General features: G+C 27.9%; 1 long non-coding RNA gene across 1 annotated transcript; it reads right to left on the reverse strand.

The window, feature by feature from the left end:
- Positions 1-12,196: 12,196 nt before the first annotated feature.
- On the reverse strand, positions 12,197-16,172 carry LOC126907365 (uncharacterized). The gene is made up of 3 exons (XR_007704495.1): positions 16,054-16,172; positions 12,557-12,878; positions 12,197-12,471 (listed from the first exon to the last, which is right to left on the reverse strand). It is a non-coding gene; the product is annotated as an uncharacterized LOC126907365 (long non-coding RNA).
- Positions 16,173-16,404: the final 232 nt, after the last annotated feature.

Below are 16,404 nucleotides of genomic sequence, written 5' to 3' on the forward strand. Positions count from 1 at the left end.
AACTTTTTCAACTTAACTTTTGAAAATGTTCCGGAAGGTCTGACACTTTTATATATATCTTAAATTAAAGCTAATGTATTGTTCTTTATTATGTTAAAAAAAAATTTCAGACTTTATTTTATCTTCACGGTGAAAATGGCTACCGAATGCTATTTTTGTGTGAAAATTTTCGATTTTGTATTTTCCATTTTTAACTTTATTATGCTATAACTTTTTGAAAAATGTATGAATCATTACAATTTTTTTATGAGAAGTAGTATTTATATAGATCTTTCATTCGACATACTGTTTTTTTAAATCGGACCATTTCCCTAAATACAGGGGGGATTCAAAACATAAAAATGCATATAGAAAGTAGAACTTTTTCAACGTAACTTTTGAAAGTGTTCCGGAAGGTCTGACACTTTTATATATATCTTAAATTAAAGCTAATGTAATATACTTTATAATGGTAAAAAAAAATTTCGGACTTTATTTTATCTTCATGGTGAAAACAGACATTAAACTTAATAAAAAAAATACGATTTTTGTAAAAAAATTCATTTTTATATTTTTAACTTTATAATGCTATAACTTTTTGAAAGATGTATGGATCAATATAATTTTTTTTTTATAGATGCATGATGTCTTTACCTATCATTTGGTATATATTTTTTTTATATCTGACCCTTTACCTGCCCACAGGGGAGAATTTAAAATGACCACTTTTTCACAAAAAATTGACTTTTTCAACTTAAATTTTGAAAGTGTTCCGGAAAGTCTGACACTTTTATATATATCTTAAATTAAAGCTAATGTAATATACTTTATCATGGAAAAAAAAAATTTCGGACTTTATTTTATCTTCAAGGTGAAAATGGCTACCAAATGCTATTATTGTGTGAAAATTCTCAATTTTATTTTTTACATTTTTAACATTATAATGCTATAACTTATTGAAAAGTGTATTGATCAATATAATTTTTTTATGGGAAATACTATTTTCTAATAATCTCTTTTTTATTCGACATACTTTGTCTTAATCAGGATATTAATAAGGAACTAGCAGTTTATGAAGCTTTTGGAATAATCCACCAATTTTTTAAAATTAAACACTATCTAAAGATTTGCATCGAAGCGTTTTTTTTTGATAGTGATTTTAATCACTGTCAGATATCATTATACTTGATCCAACTATGCCACGTCACCACTGTGCCGCGACCCCCCTGTGCTGGGTTTTTTTAGTTGAAACGCATTCAAGAAGTATACGATCTACAAGGGTTAACTATTGTGTGTGATTGAGTGGTGCTGGGAGAATTTTTTTAATGATGTGAATGATTTTTTACTTCAAAATATTATAATAGCTATAGAAACGTGAATTGAAAGTGTCATATTTTATCACTTAGTGGTAAAATATTAAAACCTTATGCTTTATTTTGTTTTAACTATTTTCGTTTTTATTATTATAATAACTATTGACATTTTTTAGTCGTGTTTGTTCACTTAAAAATTGTTATATTAGCTAACCAATATGAATTGAATATGTATATAGTCTTCGACTTGTCTTATCAAAAGTATAAAATTGTGACGCATAAACGTAAGTTATTGAATCTATTTAACTCAAATTTAATATAAATAAAATATGTATTGAAATAGTTTTTTAAAGATTAGTAGTTATAATTTGAATATTTGTCAATGGCGATTTTGTTATTTATTGTAAAAACTTTTAGTAAATAGCTATGTAAATTTATTGATCAGTTATTACTGGTTATTACTAATATCATACTTACTACACTAGACCTATTTATATTTTGTTCAATAAATACAAAAATTAGTATTACCGTTTTGACACCTTCTCACGATTATAAACTACTGCTGCGGGCACTACATATTTTTCAATGATATTCCCATAGTTTAACGCAAAACTCATAAATCTCGATAGTGAAGAAATTAATTTCTTGAACGCTTGACTAATTACTTGTGGTCGCAAAAAATAAAATATTTATTATCGAAGAATAAAGCAGTTTTTTTTCAGAATAAAGTAGTTTATGAATAAACTCATAGTAAATCAATGTAATGAGTAATAAACGGCACAAGGAACTCTTAAAAATTAAATTTATATTACTTGAAATTTAGTTGCAATGCATTATTTGAAACAATACAAACAAATTTTGTTAATGCCAAGGGGAAAGTGTTGATGAGTTGTAGGTATAGGAAATCTTGGATATCAGAACCGGGAACGAGTAATAACGATTATATTATATAATTTTGCTATGTATGATTGTAAACATAGGAAAATAATGAATAAACTAATTGTGTCCTTAAATGCACGTCTCTTTTCATCATATAATCAATATGTGTACATAATCCGTATAATACTTAACGTTCTGAGTCCATGTCACCGTTATTGAAATACCTAAGTTCTTATTCGACTACCATTCGATATTTGTCGAAAAGAACTTGAGTTATTCCCCTACGTATGTTTTACACTTTCCATCTAAACTGACTTTATGTGATATGGTGTCTGATAATATATGGGCCCGAAGAGCCGTTGCAGAGAAATTCTTCTTCGATAAACATATTTTTACAAAAATATCAAGTTAATTATTGTTGTTTTTATTATTATATTTTTTATACCCCGTCAGTATTCGTTTAATACATATGGCAATAAAAAAAACTTCAAGCCGTTAACAGAGCCACCGGGGACAAGTCTCGCGCTCGCCTATAATGATATGGCACGGGATATTTACAAATTGTAATAATAAATCCAGAATAACTACAAAAATAATTATTATCTTCCATAATTCGAGCGACTAGTCGTTTGGAATCATCACGAGGATGAGCAATATGTAAATTACAGTTGTCATTAAAAATGTTTCTTAGCGTTTTCATTAAAAAGGAGATTTCTATTTTTTAGTATGAATAAGTGAATAGAAACTTAAGGATGCTTAGTAGATATTCATGATGCACAGCGTAAAAGAAACAGCAAATGTTCCTGTAGATAATTCAGTATTAGAACAAAAACCATTCCACCAAATTTTTTTTCAATTTCATTAACATTCTGTAAGAAATCTTTTGCTCAAATACCTTCATGAGATCAATACTTCATGCTAGTTCATAAAATAACTTTGTATAATAATTTTACACAATTAAATTAAAAATCGTTATTTAAAATGTATATAATATTTATGAATTTTATTAATAAATGTTAATAATGAAAAATGTTGTCTGCCTTCTTTAGAGTTAAATAAAAGATTTAAATACTTTGGAAGTCTAAAGCATTACTCTTTTATATAACTAACCATCCTGGTAACATTTTTTTTTACAAAATTTGCTAGTGTATGTATTTATATTTTCATTATAAATAAAAACTTATTTTTTTACTAGTTCTGGTTTCATTTTAAATTATGAATTAAAGAAACACGTGTACTATCTCAAATTGAAAATTGATAACAATATTTAGTGGGAAAACAAATATAGATAATTTACAGCTGAGCAATGGGTAATATAATAATAAAAAAGAAAAATTATAGTGAACAAAATTCTATATGAATTCATTTATTTCAAGTAGTAATAAAAATTCTATACCAATTTATCAAGGAAAATAATTTTAAAAAAGGCAGTGTAAAATGTACAGAAAATTTCACTTATTCATAATCTTTACTGGGTAAATTTACGAAGGCAACATCTCTATTCATTGATAAAAATGTTTATTATATAAGCGGTTTTAATTAGATTTTCTGACATTAATTAAATTCAAAAATCGTGGCATGGATTAAAATCTGACAGTAATTAACAAAACTATTATGAAACGCTTCAATGTAAATGTGCACTGATAATTTTTAATAAAAAATTTTTAGTATGGAGAAACTACCATTTGTAATGCACCAAAGGAGTAAAAACTAATCGCTAAGAAAACTATATAAAACGATTTTTTTACAACAAATCATTTAATTATTCTGAGTTATGCGATTTTTACACGAAATTCGTACTTTTTCATGAATTTAATGTCAGTTTACATATAGTACACAAGTATAAAGGTCAATTATTTGACTCATCAAAGCTAAATAATTCTATAATTAATAGAATTTTTGTAAAATCAATCTAAAAATCGTTTGTTTTTGAATTGCTTAAAATATTTGTATATTTTTTATTAACGTAATATCTTAAAAAATAACTGTTGTTGTATACGCTTCATCTTGACATTATCATTTCATATTTTATTATTTTAGCCTTTAGTATGGATCAACATAAAATTTTTACAAGTAACACATTAAACAATTAACTTCTTACTAACATTGTTTTTTAATCGATCTCTAAGAAAAGGTGGTAATTTGAAGATATAGTCATTAATCATTCCCACTTTGTTTTATTTTAGACATTATTCCGAAAATTCTGACACCTTTAAACATATATTATTTTAAAACTTATGGAATGTACTTAAAAAAAAAAAAAATTCTTGACGGTTTGTCTTATATAAGAAATTACTCTCGTAAGTAATAATTTTGTAATTTTTAAACAAAAGTTCGACGCCAATCTATTGAGGATTGTCAGGTTCACGTGGCCGCATTGGATAATTTGTAAATATTTATGTTGTACATTTTGAAAATACATAAAAAAACAGAATTTTATTAACTACATTAGATAACTAAGTGATAATAAAGTCAACGTTTTCCAACGAAGTTATTAACGACAACTGCGCATCTTCTATAATATTTACCCGAAACATATCCGACTTCTATAGTTAACTTAGGATTTTTTTCTACTGAAATATATATTTGCTAAGCTTTTCGACAATTCACAGAAAGTTTTGATACAAAAACTTTTTCATTTATTATCAATAATTTATCGCGAGTACATTCCAAGAAATATACATGGAGCCCAAAACACCCTCCGGTTACAAATATAAAATTGCAGGTAAACATTTATATAAAACGATATTATGTGTTCTATCAATAACGTAGTGATATCATATCCGCTATAGAATTCCTCAAAATAACATCTTGATGAATGTATATTTCTAAAATGTCAAATACATTCAATAATATTATGGCGAATATCAATTTTGAGCTCTGAAAATGCTGCCATCGTATTTATAGACCGTGTCCACTGCTGTTTTGTAAATATTTTGTGAACAACTTATGTGGTGTGGGGGCGGAATTATTGCAGTCAATTACTCGTAATATTGACTTTTAATTTCTCCTCGAGTAATTTAATCGTTTCCGAAGAACTTGATGGTCTTTAAAGTATTGTGTATCAATAAAGATACGGCAATTATTTAACTTTAATATCAAAACATACCTACATCCGTATCCGTGTGTTATTAATATTTACATGTGCATTTGTATATAAGTTAATTATTTCTGTAGATTTGATATTCAATAAGATCTCCCCGAGGCTTTGATCCCTGTCCACGTGGCACACTTACGGCACACGCACATGCGGCCTGTTGTACGTTGAGTTTTATACACAGACTGTTTATACCTCTGCTAATAAGCGACGCAAAACATTCCAAAAATACCTCGTAAATCAAACACATTTTTGTTCGAGATATTGTTATTGTAATAACATTCTGCCGTTCACCTCCGGCAATATGTCTAATTGTTAATTTTCTCAGAAAAACGATAGCGTTTAATATAGAATACCAAGTGACACCTAAAAAAAACGAAGACGATACAATATGTAAAACGTAGTTTTTTCGGATTAAACGATCCAAATAATAATAGGAGTTATTATCAGCCCTGGGAGACTTGCTTGACATTGTTGATTTAACACATGTCAGATACTCGACTTGAACATAATTATTAGTTAAGCAGCTACGTAGACGTTCACTTCGGTCCATCACACGTCCGCTGTCGTTAGATAATTCTTGTAAACGTCTTCTATAAAAGTACATTAATAAATTACAATATTTTACATAATTTAGAAAAACACGTTTGTAAATAACAAATATTATCAACGTGTTGTTTGTATAATGAATGTATCGATCGGGAGCTCCCGATGTCTGTTTTAGCATTTCCATAAAAATAAGTATAAATAATAAACGGCCGTCGCATGACGTGTGCCCTGCACTTCTTGGACATGAAGATTCTGCTACTTCGGTTCCAGTACAGATTAAAGTAGCTGACAAGTTCGAATGCGGATTGCATCGATTTAGCAATAAATCAACTTGCTGTTTGTTTATAAGATGTTGTGTCGTCTGACTAATAAACAACACAAGTATTCTGTGTAGAGCCTTATTAACAAATAATCGATATATTGAAACAGTGACTAGTTATTATCTTGTCGTTACAAGCTATAATTGTACATAATTTTAATTTTGTCGTTTTTTATTAGTTGGAATGTCTTCTAGGCTCATTTTTGAGCTGCTCTAAAGTAACAGCACGTTTTTGTTTCGTGTTTAAGTTCGGACTCTCAAGTTTGTTGAAAATAAAATCTATCCGAGATATTATTTTTGTGAAAATAAAATTGTATACCTCCAAGTGCTAACTAAATCGTAATTGATGATTGCACTGTGCTCGAATTTTCGTAATAATTATGGCATAAAAAATTCAAAATGTGCTGTTGCCAAAAAATTTGTCAAGAAAGATCAGTGCTAATTATTAGTTATAGCTTTAATCCTAAAATGCGTCATGTTGCAAATCTGTAAGCAATACAAAAATGGATTTAATTCTTTTGTAACTGATGTTGAGAAACAAATTATTAAACATATATAATCTTTTTGGAGACAGATTTAAACAATTTTCACATAAGTATTATAATTTTTAATTAAAAAATCAAATCATTTAAATTTATATTGTTTTTTGATCTTTTCTTAGCTAGTTAAGGATTTTAACGGAAAAAAAGTATGCGTTAAAGAGTTTAAAGAACTATTTGATATTTCCTAATCGTACCTTAATTAAACAAATCAAGGTACATATATTGTGTTTAATATATTAAACTGATGGGTGGGCCTTGGGTGATAAAAAAATTTGATAGCCTGATCGGTTTGATTTTAAAAAAGATGAGCTGGCCCTGGTAAGGGTCAAAATATGTCAACTGGTCAATAAACTGAGCAGACTGGCCTTATTTCTGTGAATTGTTAACAAATTTAAAACCCAAACAGAGATCTGGTATTAATCTTAAAAATTACTTATGCGTCACCTAAGATTGTTAGGTGACTTTTAATTTATAATGTATCCCAACAGTATTATCGTTTTTAATAGTTTTCTTTTTTTGCGATGAAATTATATTTTGCAATATTGTTTGACGCAGTATTATATAAATATGTCTGTGTACAAAATACGACCACACAAACTGACACATTTTACATTTACAGTAAATCGCCAACGGAACGTCTTTATCCATAAAAAGGCAGTACTCATAATCAGGTTAAGATTTTTAACGAGGTCGAGCATCTATAAAATCAACCAATTTGTCATAATTTTACGGTTCACACAAACTCGTTAGAATATAACATGGTGATGACAGTTTGTTTACATTCAAACTATCACATAAACAATCTTCAAAATAATCCAAAACGACATAAAAATAAAATGGGAATTAGAATCCGGTTATGCTATCTGATTGATTCAGTCGCATCGTATTTCCATTCAAATTCGGATGACTCTTTTATCGTCTAGTGGCGTCCATATTTGGTAATTTAATCAAACTCGTGGAACTACAGATAGATCATAATTGATATAATGTTGAACTGTAATTAATTACCCCGGCAAGTTACGAGTTCACCGTCAGTTCCATGTTCAAATTACTACTACGAATGGAGATAAGAAAAATTTTTGTGCAACTAAAATCTAAACGTTAATTTTATACGACTTATAATAAATATCATCATATGTAGTTATTTTTCTGTGTACAATAGTCGTATAAATGCATTTTTGCCACCACGTTCAGAACGGTTCCATTTTAGGACATCGCTGACTACATTAACAATTTTTGAGGCAGAAAAAAACATGTATGTTATTTTAATGATTTTCATATGGTTTTGCCAAGAATAATCGACCGTTTCGAATTTAAACCCGCCTATCGTCTACGACTGAGCTTATGCATATGAGTGTTTGTATATTTTGCCTCAAGTTTCACAATGTTGTGATTACAGTTGAAATGCCCGTGTACAACGTTCTATTTACCACATGTATAGTTTACAGCTCTTCGGGTCATGGTGACTGGGACAGCTTTTGAGATGTTATATCATATTGTCTTAAAGTGTCATTAGCATAAAAAAATAAGTATTAAACGATTCGGATGTAAGTGTCAATCTGAAGGACAGGTAGTTGCATACAACAAGCGTTGCCAAACATAACATAGACCGGAAAGCGTATGTCTTTCACCTGATGAAAAAATACTTTTACTAAACAAATCACAACTCTGATGTCCCTAGTACTCACGGCAAATGAAATATTCTGTATCAGGAACGCACATTTAGGTTGTATCTCTCTTGATAACTGGTGATTTCAAATAACGTTATCATTCTACTAATGTAACTAAATTGAGATTTTCCATTCAACATCAGGATTTATTTATTATACTAGTAAATGTAGTGCTCCCGGCTTGAATTTAATGTATATACATATATGTAATATACATTATACATATATATGTACGATAAAAAATATGCCGTACGCCAATAATGGTACCACGAATATAAATTAATTAAATGATGGATGATTATTTTTTATTTTAATAATTAACATTGTTGATTTAATGTCAGTCTCATCCATTACATCTTCTTAATACAAATTATAATATGTTTCTAATATCCCGCTGTCGTTCGAGCGTAGTTGGTTAGCTGCTATTTAATCAAAATATATTATAATGCCATCCTTATCAATTATCCAACTACTGTTTGGAATAATATTAATACAATTCCTGTGGAAGAGGTATAAACTTCTTATAATTTAACCCATAAATAATAAGGTAATGTAACGAATATATAAACACTATATACTTACAATTTATGATACAAACAATAAGTATATTATTTTAAATAGAATTTCTAACTAAGTAAATTACATGTGATATTATTCAGTAAATACGCCGTCATAAATAATGTAAAACTAACGTCGGACAAATACAATGTACAAATGTATTTACTATACCATCATTATTAAAAGCAAATTTATTGATTTAATCATATGATAAACCGATACGCTTACTAAAATATTAACTAAATATTTTTAATAATAAAAATTTTTTTCAAAACTTCGAAATAGCTACCTTTTACACTATTCTTACAAAAATAATTAATGATTAGATATTAATTTTAGGACAAATGCTAATTGAGTTACAAACATTTTAATACACAGAGTAGTTATTCATTATAAATAATAAGCACAGATGGTGTATGCATTAAGAATGTACACCAGTACAATCGTACCCACTAGAGATACATACAAATGCTTGTTACTTAAATAGTACTATTTCTAAACTTAAATTTGCTATCGTAACCATTAACAATTCAAAAATGTAAAATTAGTTTTTTTTCCGTATTAGTGATAAATATAAAAAAAATCGACGAAATAATAATTGGATCAAAATTTATATGCGTTGACTGATACATTCTATATATTTCATTTTACATTATTTTTTAGTAGTGCGGATTACAACGGAAACCTAGCGGCGTCGAGAGTGGAATATTGTATTAAACGATTAAAGATACACTATACACGTTGCAGTAGCCATAGGGTTTGACCACTGATAATAATAATAGATTTTTGTACATTCTTGACACACCCTATAATAAAGTTGTTGTATATCATCTAAAATGTGTTGACAAGTAAATTGACTTTAAACACTGTTCTTTAGAACTTTACATTAAAAACCCATGAGCGTTTATATTCGACACTAAACTAATATATTATATTTTTTATTTCGCTTTAACTTTCAATGTTCTATTGTATTTTTCGATAACCCTAATGACAAGGAAACGTTTTTAAAACATTAAAACTTTTTAAATTTAATCATTGTAAAAGAAACGTTTAAAACTTATTTTTCCATTAATTCCTGTTAACTAATTTTTTTACGTTTTAAAAAGTAATTTTTATATTTATCGTATTACCACGATTGAAAACCTAACCCAACACAACCGTTATCACATATTGATTATAAATATACAGTTTGGTTACCATTGTTGGTTATACTGTGTGAGAGCGCGTTGGGTTCGACTCGCTCCGACAGTAATATTTTGGACTGCACTAGAATAGTCGAAAGTATTTGAGCCAAAAATGATTTCATCTGAAAAATATTTATCAAAAGTACCCAAGTTGAAAAATAATGGTTGAAAATATTTTTCTTTTTAAAGGGATAACCCTCCCTTATTACCCCCAAAACTATAACCAAGGTAACAATAAATTACTAGATTTTCAAGTCAATCAATGATAACTTACACTGGCTGATGTCGTGTTCCGAATAATATAACAAAATGTATTAGAAGCATATATTCCGTTCCCTAATATATATTTGTATAAAATGTTTATTTTTCAATGTTAAACGCTACTTACACACTATCTAAGAAAGGTATTTTTCTCAGTATTCGGTTTACACAAAGAGTTTATTACAAGATGTGGAAAATATATCCCATATGGTCACCGATTACATAAGCACCCGCACGTGCTCACTTTTTAAACTTTTTTAAGCTAACATCTGAATTGGAAATTTTAAGCACTATGATGTATTTGTGTATTTTTGAACCGAGTACAGTTCTGAAAATTATCGCTCTCCGTTCATTTGACAAACGATCTCGTATCGAGTCCGGCAGAATACTACAACACTATTACGTGTATATTTGACCTTTGTCAGCCGTTTGACCTCAACATACGTCAATACTCCCTCGAGATACTTAACGAACCACATTGAAAAAACGTGTCGATTTGTAAAACCCTATGTCGTACAAGTGTACAGAGACATCAATCGCTGTAAAAGCGATTACGATAAATATTAAAAATTTGTTCAGAATGAGATGAAGTGCGATCAATATTTGCGGTCGAAACATATTTTTCTTGGCGTATCACGACGTGCGCATTTTTTCCCGATGGTTTTTGTGCTGGTAAACTAATCTATCTGTCATTAAAGTCGCTCCCTCCATACCATAGACACTTTTACTTACCTTCGAAAACTAATTGAAACCAATTGTGTGCGCAGACCACACCTATAGAGCACGACATTCATCATCGTCATCCGGTTAGAGAGTCTAGATTATCGACCGGCGTATAAGTTCGCCTTATCTTTTTAAATCGTCCAACTGGACTAAATCGTTTATTAAAATGTCTCCGACAGATCTTTGAACTTTCCGGACATAGTGTAACAAGTTTTACTGTTATAAAATAAAAATCTACAATGACACACATGACGCCTTAGAAGTCTTCAATTTGAGCCGTACAATTTTGTAGCGATTAATTATAATTGAACCACGAAGATAAATAGTTGATGAATAAATCATTTTATAAAATTCAAATTATAGAGGACGTATGAAATATTTGTTTTTCAAATTGTTTCGTTTCATTATGTAAAAATATTTTAAATTAATAGAAATAATAATTTATTTTTAAAACATTAAAAGTTTGTTTACTCCTGTGATTTGTGGAATTCTTCATTAATTTATCAACGGCTGCATTATTGCCAATAAAGTCGCAGTTAAAAAAAAAAATGTTAAACCTAATACTCTGTTATGATTAACATAATAATTAAATTAAAATAAAAGCGAGACACATTACTTTTACACTTAGATAATCACAGTTGAATTTTATTTAATCAGATAAAATAGATTTATTATTTGTTTTTCACACTTTTCGATTTATCGTACATCAATTACATACTTATATATTACACAATATCTTCATTAACATCTTACCGGAAATATCTAATTCATTGAACCTATTTTCCATCAAAAAATAAACGAGTTTTTATAAGGTATACATAAATACACGCATACACGCAAACATAAATTGTATGTTTGAATAATAATTTAGTTTGAATATATTAATTAATTAATTGTCTTAGCAAAAACATTTACGTAAACCATAAATTTCAATGTTACATGATAATTTTTTTTTTTTTTTGAAAAAAAACGCATAATTCTGATCAAAGGTTGACGTGTTACTGAAAGCGTTTAAATAACTGCATTATCTTGAATTAAAATCAAATAAATTCATTTTTTATTGTTGAATAAACATAAGGTAACGTAAATAATCTCTAGTTACAAGGAAAGGAATTTGTTTAGTGTACGAATAGCTTGTTACATTATACTAGTTTGCTATTCTGCTGATTTAGTTCCAATTAGGGACGTAGTCAGGTAATATAGAGATAATAGTTACCCCCCCCCTCCACAAAAAAATGAAATACACGGTGAAACTAACATTTAATTTTTTTTAATTGGAATAAAGTAGTCAACAAATTTTTTGATGTCCCTTTCCATAAAAAAACCTAATTATATCTCTGATTTAAATTTTCTTTATATTGTTATTTTCTTCTCAACTTATAGTGATTGTATGACCTCTGCATAAGAAAATAGTAAAACAAAATAAGAGTAATTATGGTTATTTATTTTTTCCTGTGTCTCCTAAAATAATAGGGTAACTACCTTATTAATGTCGAATAGCTACATATTGACCGGAACCATAAATAAGTTGTTGAATCCGGCGTTTTACTAAAAGTATTAATAATGATGAAAAAATAGAATCCTTTAGACGATAAATTCAACATTAATGACAGACCTCCGGGTATTTTGAGATTTTACAGATCAATACTGTACTATGGAAACGATTTTGTCGTTTTAATTTTACTACTGGATAACTCGCTGATAAAATATTGTATTAAAATCGAGAATATGGACATGTACTTATTCTTTTGTTGATTTTACATTATCATACTCAACAATGGTCAAAAACTAACAATAACCGCACCTGTAACCAAAAAGAAATCAATTCAAATATCAGTTTACTAAAATAAACATTTATTTGAGTATTATCTTTTTTTTTTTTTCTGTAGTCTTTTCTTGACTTAATCGTATTATATTAAAAACAATTATTTATTGTGTATTATGATTATTGATTTATTATTTGTTAATACATTTATAGAGATTAATTATCTTCAATAATGACAATAATAATAACTACTAAATGTTTGATTGATATGAGTATCATACGTGGTAAATAATACACAATAATTATCGTCCAATATTATTAGAAGGTTATAATACTTGAATTAAACTTTCCTCATTTATCGTATGATAAATATTATTTCTTCATATTAATATACTCACTACGTTTATACTAATGTTTCTATATAATTCAATTTGCATGTTAAATATTTTCTTGAATACAGAAACATGAAAATAAAATTTATGTAAAAAGTTGTTCAATGTTAATATTTAAAATTTGTGTGATTATAATTCCGTAATTCACAAATTTTATTGGCTATCCAAACTGGTTATCTGGTTTTTTATTGGTTATTTACATTGTAAAACTTATTGTTTAAAGAATTTTAAATTAAAAAATAATTAAGTAAACTAACAATTCTTTATTGAAACCTGTAAAATTTCTAGTAATATTTTTTAATTATAAACATATTTTTTATTTCGAAAAGCTAAAAAGGTCTTAGTTATTTTCACCTGTCACCATTTTTTCTCGGCTTCTACTAAACCGATAAATTGACAAATATTAAGTCAAAAGATTTGAAATTTGGAGAGAGTTACCTAATTTTAGACCCGTGACATATCTATCCATTATCATGATTCTTTTAACTGCAGACTCAGAGGTTTGGCCATGGGATAAACTATTGAATCTGTTCTTTACTTAAAATGCAAGTAAAAAATTAATTTCCGCAACGATTGCCAATCCGTCTCGATTCTATTCTCTGATCAGAGCTAGTACATCTAAATTGTTCAAAAGAAATTATTCGCTCTCTTTTTGAAAAGGAACTTGACTGAAAACAGTTTTTCATAACCATGAAAAATGCCAATTAGTATTACATATCTAAATATAATTTTTACGTTTGTTATATAAACTTAAATTGGTTAAAATTGCGTTTTTAATTTTGTAGTTAGAGGTGGTAACCCGTTTAAATTGACACTATGATTTATATTAAGTACACTAGTACCATTTGTATTTTTATGAATTTTCTAGCATAAATTTACCACAAAAAAAAATTAATTTTTATGATTTGAAAATAAATGTACTTAAGTTTAATATAATACAAATATTATACTTAATGTTAATTTATAAATAGTGAAGCTTGAAAGCTTTAAAATAACTTTATATGTGATAACATAATAATTTCATTTTTAATGAAATGAATAATGATTTTTCCAATTATATAAATAAAACAAATTTAATATATTAAATTTACATTTTATTTTTATTTTTAAGCACTCATATTAAGTCATCTTTTTTATCATGGGTCTTCTTAAAGACTAGTTGACCACCTTTGCAGGTTGCATCTCAAAATACGTCGATCGCGTATAGATTTGTAGTCAGAAAGACAAAGGTCACTATTTATCCGTTGAGGGTAGGAGATTTGGTTTGCGTTATGCTTAGATTTCTGTATGTTTACACATCAAGGAACTAACAGCAACAGCGCAGATGAACATTAGTGCTAAGGCAGCAACTGATGGTCCACTGCGTCACACCAATACCTATTAGGAGGACCATATTATTAATTATTTCTAGGACCTATAAATTTATTTCCAAAACTTTTTTTTTTTGGCTTATCACAAAAAAAGTTATTTTTGCTGTGATGTTTTTTTTCTGCTTTTGTAGCATTTTAAGAGCAATAGCAGCCTTCCTCGAGGAGAGGGTTTCTTGATCATGGATAGTCCTAGACGGGTTTGTCGCCGGAGAGAGGCAATTTCTGGACTGCAATTACTGTACTTATCTCTCAGCAAACGGAGCCACCTGTCAACTGGTCTTAAAACTAAGACACAGAACTTTATTGCTTAATTGTTGATAGAAATTAGTGGAAGGTACTAACAAATTTATAACAACTGTAATTAAAAATAAAAACTAATATTAGTACACTATAATGTACTATAGTAACCTTAATTAATTTATATTAGCCTTCATATTTAACCTTAAATTTTCATTGTTTTAACAAGAAGTTCAATAATTTTTTTTTACAAATGTGTTTTATTTTTTAATCAATATTTCTATATTTTTTAAAGGATGCTAAGTATAATGCGATACTTCCTTTTGAAAATTGAACCAAAGAAGTAGTTTCATACACTTTTTCTCATTAAGCTCTTACGATAAAGTCAATATAAAATATTTTTTAGGAGACTTATCAAGATGAGTTTTATTGTAAACGAAAAAATAAATCTTTTTCTTGTTCGGCCAAAGAATTCCTTGTTTTAGAAATATTCTTATACTTAAAAAATCTTTCATTACAAATATTCCTTACAATTAAATTTCCTACAAACTTCGTTCAATATTGTTTTTTGTTTGCAACTCGTTTTATTATATGAAGGATTGTATAATTTTACAATACCAATAGATTTATATTCTGTATAAACATCTTGATTTAGGAAGAACCAATAGTAAGATTAACTTATAAACAACTTCTAGTTATGAGCTATCAATTGTGTTTGTTTATTAAAATATCATCAAATGATGTTTATTTTATGTTAAGAGGTCCGTACTTCAATAACGTTTTAAAAGCATGAGTCATTATTAATTATTAAATATAACAGTAAAAAAATGGAAATCCAATATTTCAATAATCAACTTCTTTGCAGAATATTAATTGGGATGGAACTCAAGCTGAACTAGTTCTATCTTTAACTCTTCTCAAGTACTAAATTTTTAGTATACTTTATGATGTTTTCTTATCAAGTAAAATAAGAAAATGTTTCTCAAATGTAGTTTGCTTTGAAATGTAGTTAAATATAAATTTAGTCATACTCGGTATAACAGTGATTCCATTAAGTGCTTTGTTATGTTTAAAATACATAATATAACTTGGCGGACAGTTTATATTTTCTTTAAATCTGTATAATAAATATAAAACAACTCGTCCATCCTTTTATTACAATTGCCGCTTTAATAAAACAATTAAAACAAATATATCGAAACAAGATAAACTCACGTAAAGGTGCTAAGGAAATGCCATCAAGTGTTGTTGAACAAATAATTACGTTTTACTTGTACAATATTTCATCCATCGAAATAAAAGTTAATTGCTATAGTAATTTTATGAATAGTCTTAGTGTGCTTACTATGTATTTAATATTATTTAAATGAACTACAACAGAACATTTACTTTTATGAATATATACATATCAATTTTCATGGCGTCGTTCTCTCTTTTTTCTGACGTTATTGAAAACCATTAAAATAAAAAAAACTTTTGAAAAAATGTACTCCTACTACGCAGCGGTAAAAACAATATTGCGAAGCCTCTTGTCGATTACTCATTCGAACAAAGTCAATGGAAGAC

This window comes from Daktulosphaira vitifoliae, unplaced genomic scaffold (assembly GCF_025091365.1).
Source record: "Daktulosphaira vitifoliae isolate Bord-2020 unplaced genomic scaffold, ASM2509136v1 Scaffold_5, whole genome shotgun sequence".
NCBI classification, from domain to species: Eukaryota; Metazoa; Arthropoda; class Insecta; order Hemiptera; family Phylloxeridae; genus Daktulosphaira; species Daktulosphaira vitifoliae.